The sequence below is a fragment of the Pseudorca crassidens genome, chromosome 19 (genome assembly GCF_039906515.1).
Source record: "Pseudorca crassidens isolate mPseCra1 chromosome 19, mPseCra1.hap1, whole genome shotgun sequence".
NCBI lineage: Eukaryota > Metazoa > Chordata > Mammalia > Artiodactyla > Delphinidae > Pseudorca > Pseudorca crassidens.
The window spans coordinates 49,227,293-49,243,862 of NC_090314.1; the positions used below are offsets into that span (position 1 = coordinate 49,227,293).

General features: G+C 35.2%; 1 protein-coding gene across 10 annotated transcripts in view; it reads left to right on the forward strand.

Moving 5' to 3' along the window:
• The window catches only part of TANC2 (tetratricopeptide repeat, ankyrin repeat and coiled-coil containing 2), a 362,156-nt gene that overhangs the window by 14,389 nt on the left and 331,197 nt on the right, over window positions 1-16,570 (forward strand). The window contains exon 1 of one of the 10 annotated variants that reach the window (XM_067717047.1): window positions 13,144-13,274. The exons of the other annotated variants lie outside the window; for them this stretch is intronic. The gene's annotated coding sequence lies outside the window, so the exon portion shown is untranslated. Of the gene's footprint in view, window positions 1-13,143; window positions 13,275-16,570 lie in introns of those variants that run through there. 10 annotated transcript variants of the gene reach the window in all.

A 16,570-nucleotide genomic window follows, 5' to 3' on the forward strand; every position in this document is an offset into this window, starting at 1 on the left:
TTAGTTGCTAGGTGTATGATTTGTGGCAAGTTATTTGACCCATGGAAGCCTCAGTTTTCTCATCCTGTAAAAGACTCGTTTCATAGGATTTTGGGGTTAAATTAATGCTCCTAAAGTGCTTAGCCCAGTTTCTGGCATATAGTAAGCATTTCAATAATTATTATCTGCTGATGTGATGATGATGAAGGTCGTCATCGACCTTTAGTAGGGAGTAAATACAGTGGAGGGAAAGTGAGGTTTTTTTGAGGGGTGCGGTAGGGACAGGAGACTAAAATGTAGAAACGAGAAGTAACACGATTAAAAAAGCATGTTAGGAAGATTGATATTCTCCATGGTTTTTATAGTCAATATAGTAAATCTTTACTAAACACAATCTTTTTGATTCACCTGTGGTATTTTTGCTTGGTGAGAGCAGTAATTTTTCTTGCAAGATAAGGGACAACTATCTGGGAAATCAGATTACTTTGGTCTCAGGATGTCTTAGACGGGACCTACTTTCTTGCTCTAATTACTTTTTTGTAGATTTTCTTCAGCTTTCCTCATATTATACTAACATTTAAGCTTTCCTCATACTATAATGAGGTTTTTTTCTGATTGTATGTTGAGAACAGCAATGGTGTTCAGGTGTAAGAATAATTTTTGAAGTTTAAATGCAGTTGATGTACAGTGAGATTTTGTATTAAGGCATAGTAACAACTTCTTTGGGTTGTAGCCCCAAATAGTCAAATCAGGAGTTTGGAGGAAAATAAGGAAGGGAAATTTATTTTAATGGTATGTAATTTGGGCTACATAATTAGGGCAAATATAATAAGGTGATTCTCAGTATGATTTGGATACCCCAGATTTACATATGCAGCACACAGGCGCAGCTCTGAAGTTCCTTTCAGAAGACAAAACCAGTGCCAGCTCCACTTCTTCAGCGTTCCCAGGAACCGAGCATAGAGACAGAAGGAAGCAAGGTTAATTGTCTACTTCCTTCAGGATGGAGAAAAGGAGTCGTGGTTTCTCTGTAAACTTTCCCTTGAACTTTATTTCAGAGAAGCTATGAAAAATTATTTTACTTGTGCAAAAGTCTAGTCTGGGAAGGTGACTTTTCTTTTTTTTTTTTTTTTGTGGTACACGGGCCTCTCACTGTTGTGGCCTCTCCCGTTGCGGAGCACAGGCTCCGGACGCGCAGGCTCAGCGGCCATGGCTCACGGGCCCAGCCGCTCTGCAGCATGTGGGATCTTCCCAGACCAGGGCACGAGCCCATGTCCCCTGCATCGGCAGGTGGACTCTCAACCACTGTGCCACCAGGGAAGCCCGAAGGTGACATTTTTAAAAAGAAGAAATAGGCAGCCAGTGTAAGAGGCATATTATAAATCAGGAATTAAAGGGTTTACTAAGTGTCCATCATCGGATGAATGGATAAAGAAGATGTGGCACATATATACAATGGAATATTACTCAGCCATAAAAAGAAACGAAATTGAGCTATTGGTAATGAGGTGGATGGACCTAGAGTCTCTCATACAGAGTGAAGTAAGTCAGAAAGAGAAAGACAAATACCGTATGCTAACACATATATATGGAATTTAAGAAAAAAAAAATGTCATGAAGAACCTAGGGGTAAAACAGGAGTAAAGACACAGACCTACTAGAGAATGGACTTGAGGATATGGGGAGGGGGAAGGGTAAGCTGTGACAAAGCGAGAGAGTGGCATGGACATATATACACTACCAAATGTAAAATAGATAGCTAGTGGGAAGCAGCCGCATAGCACAGGGAGATCAGCTCGGTGCTTTGTGACCACCTAGAGGGGTGGGATAGGGAGGGAGGGTGGGAGGGAGACACAAGAGGGAAGAGATATGGGAACATATGTATATGTATAACTGATTCACTTTGTTATAAAGCAGGAACTAACACACCATTGTAAAGAAATTATATGCCAATAAAGATGTAAAAAAAAAGAATTAAGGGGTTTAGAAGTGATGATCAGAAGATTTGGGAAAAATTGATGATGGTTTATATCCTCAATTAATACTGATTTTCATTGAACACTTCAATGTTTATTGATCGCTTAGTAGGTGCCAGACTGTGCTAAGTGCTTTACTTGCTTTAGTTCCCTTAATTTTCACAAGGGATTGGAAAGGTACTTTTCTGTTATTAGCCTCAATTTACAGATGGGAAGCTGAGGCTTTGAAAAGCTAATTAGTTTGCTCTTGCGCACAAAACTAGTAACTGGTGATGGGGACTGTCCCCCAAACCCCAATTCTTACAATTACACTATTATAATTATGTCTCTTATTTGTTTTGTATGAGGATTCCAGGACAGATATTGGGAAACTTGATTTCTATTACTGGTTCTGACTTGGTGAAAATTCTGGGAAAATTAAGCAATCTGCTCTGCATCTTCTTCTGAGCCTTCTTCTCATCAAACTTGGCCTCCCTTCTGGTATCTTCTGCTTCCTATGTCTGTCAGTTTCAGAAACCAGAGGCTGGTACTGGCATTATCCATAAATGTTCAAAACAGACAGCTGGAAATAGGGTGGAAGCCAAGTAAAGGTGTATATAGCATTTTTGGAATTTTGAAGATGATTTGATCAGTTGATTTAACTATGTCCATATTTCATGATGAAATCATGGAAGAACTTGCCTTGGAAGACAGATACCTGATAAAAGTAGTTAATTTCTTACTACAGCTAGTCATCATTATTGTCATCCCTGGCATTAACTGTTTTGGTCAACAAACGTTAGTGTTCTTGTGGGTAACTTATTTTGATCTCCTTAATGATAATGACACTATTGTATTAATAGCTTACAAATTATGAGTTTATTGACAGGTTTTTGGTTTAGGTTATTGCAGTGTCTGAGTCACTGCTTGCTAAGGATGTTCATTAGGAAACAGTAAATTGTTTCCCATCCTCAACACCCTAAAAATTGAGATTTGAGTATTTTCTTTCTTCCTTCCTTCTTTCCTCCCTGCCTTCCTTCCTTCCTTCCTTTTTGTATTTGGTGAACAGAAGCACTTATTTAGTCAGTTCTGCTATACTGCTTGTTTTGAGAATGTGAATTCTAATGTGATTGATAGACATTTACCAACTACCTCAGTTTACCTTGTGTGTTGAGTTATACCCATCCACATTTGGTGTTACAACTTTATACTTGGTATCTGATAACCCTCCTTCTGTCACTTTACAACTCACAAGTTGCAACCCTCTGACATTCACTTCCACAAGCAAATCTCAGGTGTTTCTCAAGGTAAAGTACCATATTTATTGTGGTATTTATTACTTAGCCATTTGGTATGTGTAGAATTGTGTTTGTTTTTTCCCCATAAGTGCTCTGGTTTTTATTGCATAATTGTGCGTAGAATTGTAGGATGGGTTTTCTTATTATGCAAGTCTATTATTTTTATAGTTAAATATTTTGTAGCTACATTTTAATTATGTCTAGAATTTATTTTTGTATATGGGTAAAAGTAGGAATCCATCCATCCCTCCCACCCCCTTTTTTTCCTTTAATGGCCAGCCATTTGACCCAGCATCTACTGAACCTCTTCCTCTTTTGCTCTTGCCTTAGTCTGACATTTTATCTTTATCCTGTACTTAATTTTTGGGGGGTTCTCTCTGTACCTATAACAATAAATTATTATTTTAATTATTAATGCTTTATGTCAACTGAAGCTTTATCTCTGGATATCTATTGGGAATTAAAATAAATTAATGTATTGGTATAGATGGATTCTTGTTCTTAAAAGTCCTATTAGTGTTTTGACACTAATAAGAATGTTTAACTTTGTTTGACAATTAGTGTCTATAAACTGCCCTAGAAACCATACTTAGGTCTAAAAACCATGCTTATAAAGATAATGATTTTTGTGATTGTATTTTTAAGATAGGGGATATGATGAGAGGATGTTACTTACACTTTTTCTTTAAGTATTTTTTAACCCCTAAAAAATTATGTCAGTAAACCAGCAGGATAGTTTTAATTCATTAGGATTATTTTCACACACTACCTAAAGGTGGGTAGACAGGCATGTGAAGTTTTTTGTACTACCAGGCATTTTGTGAATACCTCTGTCACTGAATTTTATAATAAGCCATTTATAAGGTTTCTTGTTCACCTATTGGCTCTACGTTTCTTGAGGGCAGGCCAGTGTTGCTATCCTAGTATCCAGCATGGTGCTAGGCACATAGCAGACACTTAAGAAATGTTTGTTTACTTAATCCTGTAAGTAATCTCTCCCTCTTGTAAATTCCCATTACATTTTGTATTTCTCTTGTGGTACCTGTAGCACCTTCTCTCTTGAATTGTGCTTGGGTTCACTTTTCCTTAATTCTCATTACCTGCCTGGATGCTCCTTTTAGGCAGGAACTGTTATTAACCTTTTAAAAATTTCCTCCAGTATCTGTTCAAGGCCTTATCTTAGCTCGTTCATAATAAAGATTGAATAAATAGTAGATCAAAAGACACTTTATTTAAAAAATTTATTTCTAGGTTACTACTAGAAAAAGATTAGAGGTAGCTTTGCCATCTGTGTTTTACGTGTTTTAGAAGTAGAGAAGTATTCCTAAGCCCAAGAATATAATTTGTAAAGAATTTTAGCTAATGTACGTTATTAAAATAAAGTTTCTGCTGTGTGTGTATATGTTTTGGTTGTTTCTTGATGTTATTTATAAGAATGCTTAGTGCCTGGACTTTGCCTCTAAAATAGTTTAATTTTAACTTCACAGGCATGCTGGACCGGTTCATTATATGGTTTGGAGAAACCAAGGGAAAGCAAATGATGCAGGGAGTGGTAGTGACAGTTCTGTAAATACTCTTCATTTGACCTTTTACTGAACTGGTAACAAAACAGTTCTCTAATGTAACTTTAAATTTTTTTGTTAGAAAATGGGTATATTAAGAAGGATCTAAACTTTTAAACTTAAAAAAATGATTTTTAATTTTGAGGGTATATATGTCACTGGGTATGCATTGAAACAATGTAGGTTGGTGGGATAACTGAGGAGGCAGCCAACTTGAAAGGCAAAGGTTTTCTAGAGTGCTCTCTCATCCTTCAGCCTGTGAGATCTTATCTGCTTTTTGGGGGAGTCAAAGAAAATTTATGTCAACTTAATAATTTAAAAATTTATACTGACATCAATAATGAATAAATACTTTCGAGATGATGAAAATGTTTTGGAACTAGACAGAGATGGTGAATGTACTATGGGTCAACTGATTTTTATTTATTATTATTATTATTATTTATTTTTTTTTTGTGGTACGCGGGCCTCTCACTGTTGTGGTCTCTCCCGTTGCGGAGCACAGGCTCCAGACGCAAAGGCTCAGCAGCCATGGCTCACGGGCCCAGCCACTCCACGGCATGTGGGATCTTCCCGGACCAGGGCACGAACCCATGTCCCCTGCATCGGCAGGCGGACTCTCAACCACTGCACCACCAGGGAAGCCCTATTATTTTTTAACATTAATACAAATACATTTAATTAAAAATTCACATTTATCTTCCTTTCAACATTGTATTCATCTCCTACGGAAACCACTGAGAAGTTTTGTGTATCTTCTCTCACAAGTTTTACTCCACAGTTTTAAGTACATATGTGTATCATATGTGTACAGGTCAACAAACTCATAGTTTTTAAAATTATAAGACTGTACTGCACACACTGCTCTGTTACTTGCTTTTTTTCACTTAAGGATAAAGCTTGGAGAATTTTTAATCTTAGAAGAGATGTGCTGCATACTGCTTAAACCATACACAGTGTTCCATAGTTCATAGTATTTCCTATGCCAAAATTTAATCATTTCCGTATTAATGGGTCCTCTCTTCCTCTCTACCTCCCTCATTCTGTGCCTTCTTTCATTCTCTTTTTTAAAAAAATTAAGAAGCTTTATATTTTAGAGCAGTTTTAGATTCACAGCAAAGTTAAGTAGAAAGTACAGAGTTCTTATGTACCCCCTGTCCCCACAGATACACAACCTTCCCCACAGTCAGCATCCCACGTTTCAGTGGTACATCTGTTAAAATTGACGAACCTACATTGACATTATCACCCAAAGTCCATAGTTTACATTAGGGTTCACTCTTGGTGGTATACATTCTGTGGGTTTTGACAAACGTATAATGACATATATCTACAATTGTAATATCATATAGAATATTTTTGCTGCCCTAAACATCCTCTGCTCTGCCTAATCATCACTCCCCGCAACCCTTAGCAGCCACTAATCTTTTTAGTATTCATAGTTTTGCCTTTTGCAGAATGTCACATAGTTGGAATCTTACAGTCTTTTCAGATTGGTTTCTTTCACTTAATATGCATTTAAGTTTCCTCCATGGTTTTTCATGGCTTGATAGCTCATCTCTTTTTAGTGCTGAATAATATTCCATAATCTGGATACCACAGTTTATTTATCTACTCACCTGCTTAAGGACATCTTGGTTGCTTCCAAGTTTGGGCACTTATAAATAAAGCTGCTATACATACCCATGTCTTCCTTTATTTTTCATACACTGCTAGAGTGAGCATCCTTGTGTGGACATTACAGTGAGATGATTGAGAGTAAGATGGAGCCCATCATCAATTTCTCCCCTTACTTGAGAAATTAATTGCCCTACATTCCTTCCTGTGCCCTCAAATCTTGAATGAGATTGCATGATTTGATGCTATTCAGTGCAGTTCAGAATTTCTCAGAGAAATTACCATTGTTTATCTGTGGACAGAGCTCAGCTAATTTTGTTCAGTCCAAAGACTTCTCTGGATATAACTTGTTCAAAAAAGTTAAAGTATGAGCAGACATTTTATGATTATTGTATATTATACTGGATACTCTGGATTTTCCCTTAGTCCTTCCGTCTTTATATTGTCACTGTCTCTTATCTTTAATTAATTGTAGGTACTTCTGGAGTTATTTAATGGAATGTATCTGACACATCTAGCAATTTACCTCAGTCAACATTCAGTGGAAAGCCATTCTTGATAATATACTGGTCTTTCAACATGCCTTTCACAGATGGAAAAACATGCAATTTCCAGATAGTGGACAGATGATTCTTCATTCTTGTATTGATTTTGTCCTATCATTGTTTATCCTTTTTTTTTTTTTTTTAACGTAGAGTTTTAACCATTTTTCAAAAGCCCCAGTTTATGCTGCTGGATTTATTTTTTTTTATTATTATTTTTTTTTGCGGTACACGGGCCTCTCACTGTTGTGCCCGCTCCCGTTGCGGAGCACAGGCTCCGGACGCTCAGGCTCAGCGGCCATGGCTCACGGGCCCAGCCACTCCGCGGCATGTGGGATTCTCCTGGACCGGGGCACGAACCCGTGTCCCCTGCATCGGCAGGAGGACTCTCAACCACTGCACCACCAGGGAAGCCCTGGATTTATTTTTTAACTAATATTCTCATGGTTCACATTATTGCATTTGTCATTGGTTATTTACTTCTCCTGTTATAGTTATGTGCATACTTTTTTGAGATCTTCTTTTCTTCTCTATTTCTCTCTTAGATTATTTGTGAGTCCATTTTTTGGAAACCCCTCATGCCTTTAACAAATACTCACTAAATGCGTTTTATGTACCAGCTTCTGTGTCTGGTGCAAGGGTTTCAGTGGTAACCTCGCTTTTACAGTCTAGTGAGATAAACATATAATAAATAAACACTAAACAACTTTATAGTCATTAATTACATTCTTGTGCTATGTTTTCTTTAAGGTTTTCTGTATGAGGAATATGCTATCTTTTAGATATTTTAAAATCAAGGTTAGGTACTTAAGTGCTTAGCATCTTCCATTAAAACCATGTATTATAAAATATTATCATATTTTCCAACATTTCCATCATATCTGCATCATTAAGCACTGCATCTTTCCCTGTAATGTTTAAAATTTTTCTTTGAAATGTTTAGTAAGCATGGGTATGTGTGTGTGTTTTTTTCCCTTGCAAAACTTTCTCTGAAGGGAAGGGTAATGCTCAAAAATGAGTGGCATCTACTTTAAAGATCTATAGTTTACTTTTCACAGTTATACCAACAGATTTGTTTTCAAGGGGACTCTGATAAAGGCAGTATCCAAATATTGTGGAGAGAATTCTAGAAGGAGATTTTGTTGGTTTTCTGGATAGGGAAAGGTGATAATTCATCATTTGGATCAGTATGTATTTTTGTTTTTGTAATTAAAATTCTACAGACAATATCTTAGTTTATTACTTTTCCTTGTTTTTTATTTTCTTACTGTTGAAAACATTTTCTTCAGATCCTATAGAACTTTAACAGCATGTTAATAGTATAATTTATCTACTAGGTATAGTTCCAATGTCAAGCAACTTGTTTCTAGAATGAGAAAACAAAAAAAAGTAAGAATAAATCAATCTACCACAAAACCAGAAATAAGAATAAAAATGATACCAAACCACTGATAATGGAAGACAATTTAGGAGCACAGATTATTTTTTTTTGAAGCTGGCTAACAGAACGCAAAATGTCTGATATGGAAAAGTTAAAGGGAATTCTGCGATTATTTAGCCTGAATGGTGCAGAAGTGCTTAAGAGTTAATTTGATTACATTATTATTACATAAATGTTTAAATGAAGGAGATATTGTGCTCCTTTTTTGAATAACAGGATAAGAAAAGGGCTTTCTATGTGCAGGAGGGATGAACATTGAAAATGAAAATTGATTATCCACTAATAAAATAGTGCAAGAAGGTATTGAGATAGGACATTGAATTTCCAGCGTTGGTGGACCATTAGGGCCAGAATAGTCAATACTTTTCCTGAATGGTTTAAGCCGTGTGTCACAAACATAGAAGCTTCGGGGTCATGTAGATAACGTAAGGTTTGAATCAGTTAAGTACGAGACAATTAGAAATGATTGGGGGTCTGTGAATGTTGTTCATTATTCTCCTGCCAGAGATTCACTTGCCAGGACTTTAGATTATTTCTCCTAGAGAGTTAACATTTAAAAAAATTTGGATCTGAAACTTGGAAAAGTAGGGTGAAATTTAGCCATATATTACTGTCATAAATCCAATTAGATCAAACTGTCATTTTCCACTTAGCTTCAGGTTTGTAGAGTTTCTGTATTAATATTTTATTACAATAAATTTTCTAGTGGTGGGTTAACTTGAATAAGAAAGTCATTTTATCAAAATGTAGCAATGAGATGGATAATTAGCCTTAAATAAGTATTTTATGTTTCATTTCATTCTTTATACATTTTAGTCAATTTTAATAAAATGTTTTAGGACTACCAAAGACCAAAAAAACCCCTCTGTACTTCAAAAAGTGATTATCATTATAATTAATTTATTTCACCCGTCATCATTTTTACTTAAATTAACTGTAGAATGTTATCTTGGCTTATTTTTAGATATAAAATTTTTATTCTTTTTTACTCCTAGTTTTAGTAAATTTTAAGCAATAATTCATTTTTTTTCTAATAAAAATCTGTGCCTATACTTTTTTTCCTTTTGAAACTTTGAAGAACTATACATATATAGCAGTAAGGTCTGAGTTAGGCAGAAGTTTGAAGTATGTCTAGAATTTTCTTGATTTTTCCTCAGATAAAAATTTGGACTTGACTAAAATTTCTGTACCCTTCTCTGACGCACAATCATTTTAGCCTTCATTATTCTAGTTAGTTCATAACCTGTTTCTGTCTGTTGAAGCTTACTTATATTATATCTGTTTACCTCTTTACCAAGTTAATACTCTGATTAATCAAGTCTTTGCTCAATTATTCATTGATTTATTTACTAATTTAAGAAGTGTTGAGAACCTCCTATGAGCTAGGCATCGAGGATAAAAAGAGTAAGATCAGATTTCTCTACAAGAGATTCGATTTGGACAGTGATATACAAACTAAAGAAATTAATTGATTAATTCAGTAAATATTTATTTGGTACCTGCTGTTTACCAGGCATTATTCTCCAGTTATGGGCTTGCAGCAGTGAGTTAAATAAGCAGCTTTCATACCTTTGTGAAGCTTATATTCTAGTGGGGGAACTGACAGTAAAAAAAAAACAGGTATATAATACATCATTTAGAGATCAGTATTTGAAGAAAAATAAAGAATAGAAAGAGATGGGTGAGGGCTTTGGAGCATAAATCATTCCACAGAGTTGCCCTCCTTGAATTAAAAGGAGCTGGTCTTTTGTACTCCTGCACTAATGAGTCATTGGTGGCTCTAGTCAGTCTAGAGCAGTTGTCTGGTGAAGGGGGAGCAGCTCTCAGCCAATAGTAACACCTGGAGGGACGGATGCACTGATCCTGTAATGAGGATCTGGGTGGGACATCATAGTGTCCACTAAAGCAGGATATCTTTTCTCCCCCCACCCCCAAATGAGTTTTGTCATAATTTTTCTTGATGCATTTGCAAAGACTAATGCCAACCTGTAGCAGTACTTTAAAAAAAAAAAATTTACTAGAGTAAGGTAAAATAAGTATGTGGTAGTGTCACAAAAAGATAAATAAACGTATTTTAAAAACAAGAACCAAATGGAATACTGCTTCTGGGAGTTTTAATTTGGAAAGCTAGATTTAGAAATTTCATAGTTTCAGCTCTTTTAAATAGATTTATTAAGCGTTTCTTATTTAAGAAGAGACACTGAGGAGGAGGACAAAGAGCATGGGTTCAAATATGACCTTAAGCATTTATTAGCTGTATAACTGTGGACATGCTATTTTGCTTTTCTTTAATTCAGCTTCCTTTTCTTTAAAATGAAGCAAATACTACCTGTCTTAAGGAGGTTTTGATGAGGACTAAATGAAATCATATGTGTATAATATTTTACATAATATGTATTTTTCTCACTTGTACGCACGCAGAGAATCTGATATATAAGAAAATAGTTGTTCATTCTCTTCTAAGAAAATATAAATTTAAGAATTCTAAAGTTTGCTATTTAAATTTCATGGTATGTTTTAAAGCATGAAGTATATTTTTTATATATCCCTACATATAAAACAAATTTTTTAAGTCTTTCAAATATTAGTGAAGTAAGTACTTATCAAGCTTGGAACTTTTACTTCTCAGATAGTCTCTTAAAGTAAGATTAGGGGGCAGAAACCCTAAAAATGGCTCTCAAGTGCATATATAAAAGGAATATTTCATAAATGCTTGAAATATTTTTAGGATTCATCACCATATTTATCTTCACTGGAAAAAGAATAAGTTTATTTATTTTTTTTTGCGATACGCGGGACTCTCACTGCTGTGGCCTCTCCCGTTGCGGAGCACAGGCTCAGGACACGCAGGCTCAGCGGCCATGGCTCACGGGCCCAGCCGCTCCGCGGCGTGTGGGATCTTCCCAGACCGGGGCAGGAACCCATGTCCCCTGCATCGGCAGGTGGACTCTCAACCACTGCTCTACCAGGGAAGCCCAGAATAAGTTATTTTTTGATGTTCACCTTAAATCTTGTTTTACACTGTATCTAATGACCTTGCTAAATTCACTTATTAATTCTAATGGTTTATAAATTCTTTTAGGTTTTCTAAGTAATCATACTGTTTGTGAAAGTGGCATTTTTGTTCTCATTCTTTATACTTTCTATTTCATGTTCTTAGCTATTTGTACTGGCTAAGACCTTCAGGGCCATGTTAAGTGCAAGTAGTGATAATAGGTGGTCACATTCTTCAGTCTCGGGGAATGTTTGCAGTCATTCACCATTTAGTATGATGTTTGCTATAGGCTTTTTATTTTTTAAAATAAATTTATTTATTTTTGGCTGCGTTGTGTCTTCATTGCTGCGCACGGGCTTTCTCTGGTTGCAGCGAGCGGGGGCTGCTCTCTGTTGCAGTGCGGTGGCTTCTTTTGTTGCGGAGCATGTGCTGTAGGTGCGCAGGCTTCAGTAGTTGGGGCTCGTGGGCTCAGTAGTTGGGGCTCACCGGGTCTAGAGCGCAGGCTCAGTAGTTGTGGTGCACGTGCTTAGCTGCTCTGTGGCATGTGGGGTCTTCCCGGACCAGGAATCGAACCTGCGTCCCCTGCATTGGCAGGCAGATTCTTAACCACTGCGTCACCAGGGAGTTCCTCTATAGGCTTTTTAAAAGATACACTTTATGATATTAAAGAGCTTCTCTTTTATTGTTTTGTGTAAGTTTTTTAAAAAATAATGAATGAATGTTGAATTTTATCAATTGGTTTTGTTTCATCTATTGATAATATGATTTATTTTGTTACATGGTAAATTATGTTGATTTTCATGTGTTAAATCATTTTTCATTTCTGAATTAAACCACCACTTGGTCCTGATCTATATATTGGTAGATTTGATTTTGCCAATATTTTGTTTAGAATTTTTGTACTTGTGGCAAAAGAGGTCTGTAACATTTCTTTCCTGTAACAACCTTGTTGACTTTTGTTATCAAGCTTATGCTGTCTTTAGAAAACATGTTTGGAAATGCTTCCTATTCTTCTGCGGTCTGGAACAATTTGTGTAAGATTGATATTATTTTTTCCTTAAATTGTTGAAATCATCTGGGCCTAGAGTTTCTTTTGTGGCAGTGTGTTTTTACCTCATATAAAAAAATTCAAACATATAGATATTTAACATAATTTTACATTTAACACATGTATATCTACTACTTAGAATCTTGTGTTAGCATTTTGCTATAATTGCTTTATTACATGTGTGCCTTCACTTCTCTCATTTTGTCTTATTTTTTTAATGCATTTCAAAGTAATTGGATATGTCAGTATGCTTTCCTCTAAATAAGCATGAATATCATTAAGTAAAGTTGAATATTTTCTTACTTTTTTCTTCTGAAGTAAAATTTATATGCAATGTGATGCATAAATCTGGTGTGAACATTGGCTGAGTTTTGACAAATGTATGCATATGTGTATCCCAAGCTCCCTCAAGATACGGAATATTGCCATCATACTGGAAAATTTACTCATGCCTTTTCTCAGTTAATTCTCATATCTATTCCTAAGAGACAACAATTATTCTGATTTTTTTCTTACCATATATTAATGCATACATTTTATTAATTAATTTATTTTTGCTGTGTTGGGTCTTCGTTTCTGTGCGAGGGCTTTCTCTAGTTGTGGCAAGCGGGGGCCACTCTTCATCGTGGTGCGCGCGGGCCTCTCACTATCGCGGCCTCTGTTGTTGCAGAGCACAGGCTCAAGACGCGCAGGCTCAGTAGTCGTGGCTCACGGGCCTAGTTGCTCTGCAGCATGTGGGATCCTCCTAGACCAGGGCTCGAACCCATGTCCCCTGCATTAGCAGGCAGATTCTCAACCATTGCACCACCAGGGAAGCCCAACTGCATACATTTTAATGTAAGTTTCTTTCACTCAACATACTATATTTTGAGATTTATCTGTGTTGTTGAACATATTAATAGTTCATACCTTTTTATTGCTGAGTAGTATTCCACTGTAAGAAGATCCCACAGTTTATCCATCTTCCTGTTGATGGGCACCTGTGCTAGTTTTTGGCTGTTATGAATAAAGCTGCTATGAAAATTGTTGTACTAGTCTTTTTAAGTACATATGTTTTCATTTCTCCTGGGTAAATATGTAAGGGGTGGAGTCATATGTTAGGTATATGCTTAGTTTTATAATAAACTCTCCAAAGCAATTGTATCATTATACTCCTAAAACAATGTATTAAGAATTTCAGTTGCTCTCCATCCCGGTCAATATTTGATATTGTCAGGCTTTAAAAAATTAGCTCTTCTGGTGGGAATATAGAGGTAGCTCGTTGTAATTTGTATTTACCCAATGACAGAATGTTGAGCTCCTTTTATATGTGTGTTAAAAAAGAAGATATATCTTTTTTTTTAAAGTGTTCAAATCTTTTACCCATTTAAAAATTGAATTGTCTCTTTATTATCGAGTTGTAGGTGTTTTTTATATATCTTGGATGTTTATTTGTGTTAGATATGTTTTGTGCATAATTTCTCCCAGTTTGTGATTTGTCTATTCATTTACTTAATGTTATTTTTGATGAGCAGATTTTTTTTACATTTTAATGAATTTTTATGGTTATTACTTGCTGTGTCTAAGAATCCTTTGCCTGCTCTAAGTAATAAAGATATTCTCCTGTGTTTTCTTCTGAAAGCTTTATTAGTTTAGCATTTATGTGATGTTTGATGTTTGATTTACTTTGAATTAATTTTCATGTATAGTGTGAGACACAGATCAAGGTTAAGTTTTAAGAAATGGATATATATTTGTTCCACCACCATTTGTTGAAAAGACTTTCCTTTACCCGTTAATGACTTTGTTGAAAACAAATGACGGTATTAAGTATAGGTCTTTTTCTACACTAGCTATTCTGTTCCATTGATCTATTTGATGAATCTTACGACAGTACTGTACTGTCACAGTTACTGGAGCTTTATAGAGTAAGTCTTGATTTCAGGTCTTATAAGTGCTTTAGCTTTTTTTGGTAGTTTCCAAGATTGCTTTGGATGTTCTAGGCTCTTTGCAGTACCATATGCATTTTAGAATCAGCTTCTCAATTTACACACAAAAAAAATGCCTGCTGGAATTTGGTTGAGATTGTATTGTTTCTTTAGAGCAATATAGGGAGAATTGACAGTTTAACGATATTGAACCTTCCGATCTGTGAACATAGTATATAGGCATACCTTGTTTTACTATGCTTCACTTTACTGTGCCTTGCAGATATTGTGTTTTTTACATGTTGAAGGTTTGTGGCAACCCTGAGTTGAGCAAGTCTATTGGCACCATTTTTCCAACAGTATTTGTTCACTTCATGTCTCTGACACAATTTGGTAGTTCTTGCAATATTTCAGACATTTTCATTTTTTATTATATTTGTTATGGTGATCTGTGATCAATGATCTTTTTTAAAATTGAGGTATGATTTATACAATATTATATTGGTTTCAGATATACAGCATAGTGATTCAATATTTTTACAGATTGTACTCCATTAAAAGTTACTACAAGATAATGGCTGTAATTCCCTGTGCTATACAATATATTCTTTTGCTTATCTATTTTATGCACAGTAGTTTGTATGTCTTAGTCCCATACCCCTAATTTGCCTGTCCCCTTTGGTAACCACTAGTTTATTTTCTGTATGTGATCAGTGATCTTTGATGTTATCACTATAACTTGCTGAAGGCTTGGGTGATGGTTAGCATTAAAGTATTTTAAAATTAAGGTATATATAATGCATTGTTTTCTCAGACATAATGGTATTGCATACTTAATAGACTACAGTATAGAGTAAACATAACTTTCATATGCACTGGGAAACCAAAAAATTCGTGTGACTCACTTTATTGTAGTATTTACTTTTTTTGCAGTGGTCTGGAACCAACCCCACAATATCTCCGAGGTGTGCCTCTGTCTCTACTTATTTAGGTCTTCTTTAATTCTTTTTAAAGCAACCTTTTGTAGTTTTCAGTGTCTTTCGTTAAGGATTTTTGAGTCGATGTTCATGAGGTATGTAATCTGTAATTGTCTTTTCTTATAATCTGTTAGATTTTGTGATTAAGATCATGTTGCCCTCTTAAAATGTGTTGGGAAGTATTATTTTTATTTTCTTAAAGAGTTTTTATAAGATTGGTGTTACTCTTAAATGTTTGCCAGACTTCACCAGTGAAATAGTCTGGCCCGGTACTTTTCTTTGTGGGAAAAGTTTTGATAAATTCAGTTTCTTTAATAGAGATAGAGCTAGTTGAGATTTTCTGCTCAACTTTGTGTTTCATTAAGTTGTATTTTTCAAAGAATTTGTTTCATGTAAAATGTTAAATTTGGTGTAAAGTTGTTCGTATATCTTCCTATTTAGAAGAAGGCTTTAGTATCTGAAATGATGTCCCCTATTTCATTCCTGATATTGGTAATTTCCATCTGTTTTTCTTGATCAGCCCTGCTACTAGGTTTTTCAATTTTGCTACTTTTCAGAAATCCAGTGTTTGACTTTGTTGATTTTATCCATTTTGGATTTGTTTTCTGCTTCACTCATTTTTACTCTTTACTGTTTCTTTCCATTTACTTTCTTTGGTTTTGGTTTGCTGTTTGTTTTTGAACTTCTTGAGATAGAAGTTTAGCTATTGATTTTGACCCTTCTGTTCTAATACTGCATTTAAGGTATATATTTATTTATAAGCATTGCTTTAGTTACATCCCATATGTTTCCCTAAGTCATTTTTTCATTATCATTCATTGCAAATTTTTTAAAATTTCCATTGTGATTTATTTACGTTTTTTGACTCATGGGTTATTTAGAAGTGCATCACTTAATTTTCAAGCAGTAGGGGATTTTCTCAATTTTTAAAAATTATTCACTTGTAATAATTTGCGTTGTAGTCAGAGAATATACTCCTAAAGAGTTCAGTGCTTTGAAATTTATTGAGACTTGCTTTATAACCCAGCATATGGTCCATTTTGGTATATGTTTTGTGTATAGTTTGTGTATTCTCTTTTTATTTGGAAGAGCGTACTATACATATACTTTGTAAGTCTAGTTGGTTAATTATGTAGTTCAAATCGTCTATCAATATATCTTAAGTGAATTTTTTGTCTGCTTGATCTTGTAGCTATTGACAAATGTGTGTTGGTCTCCCACGTGATTACGGATTTGTCTGTATCATCTA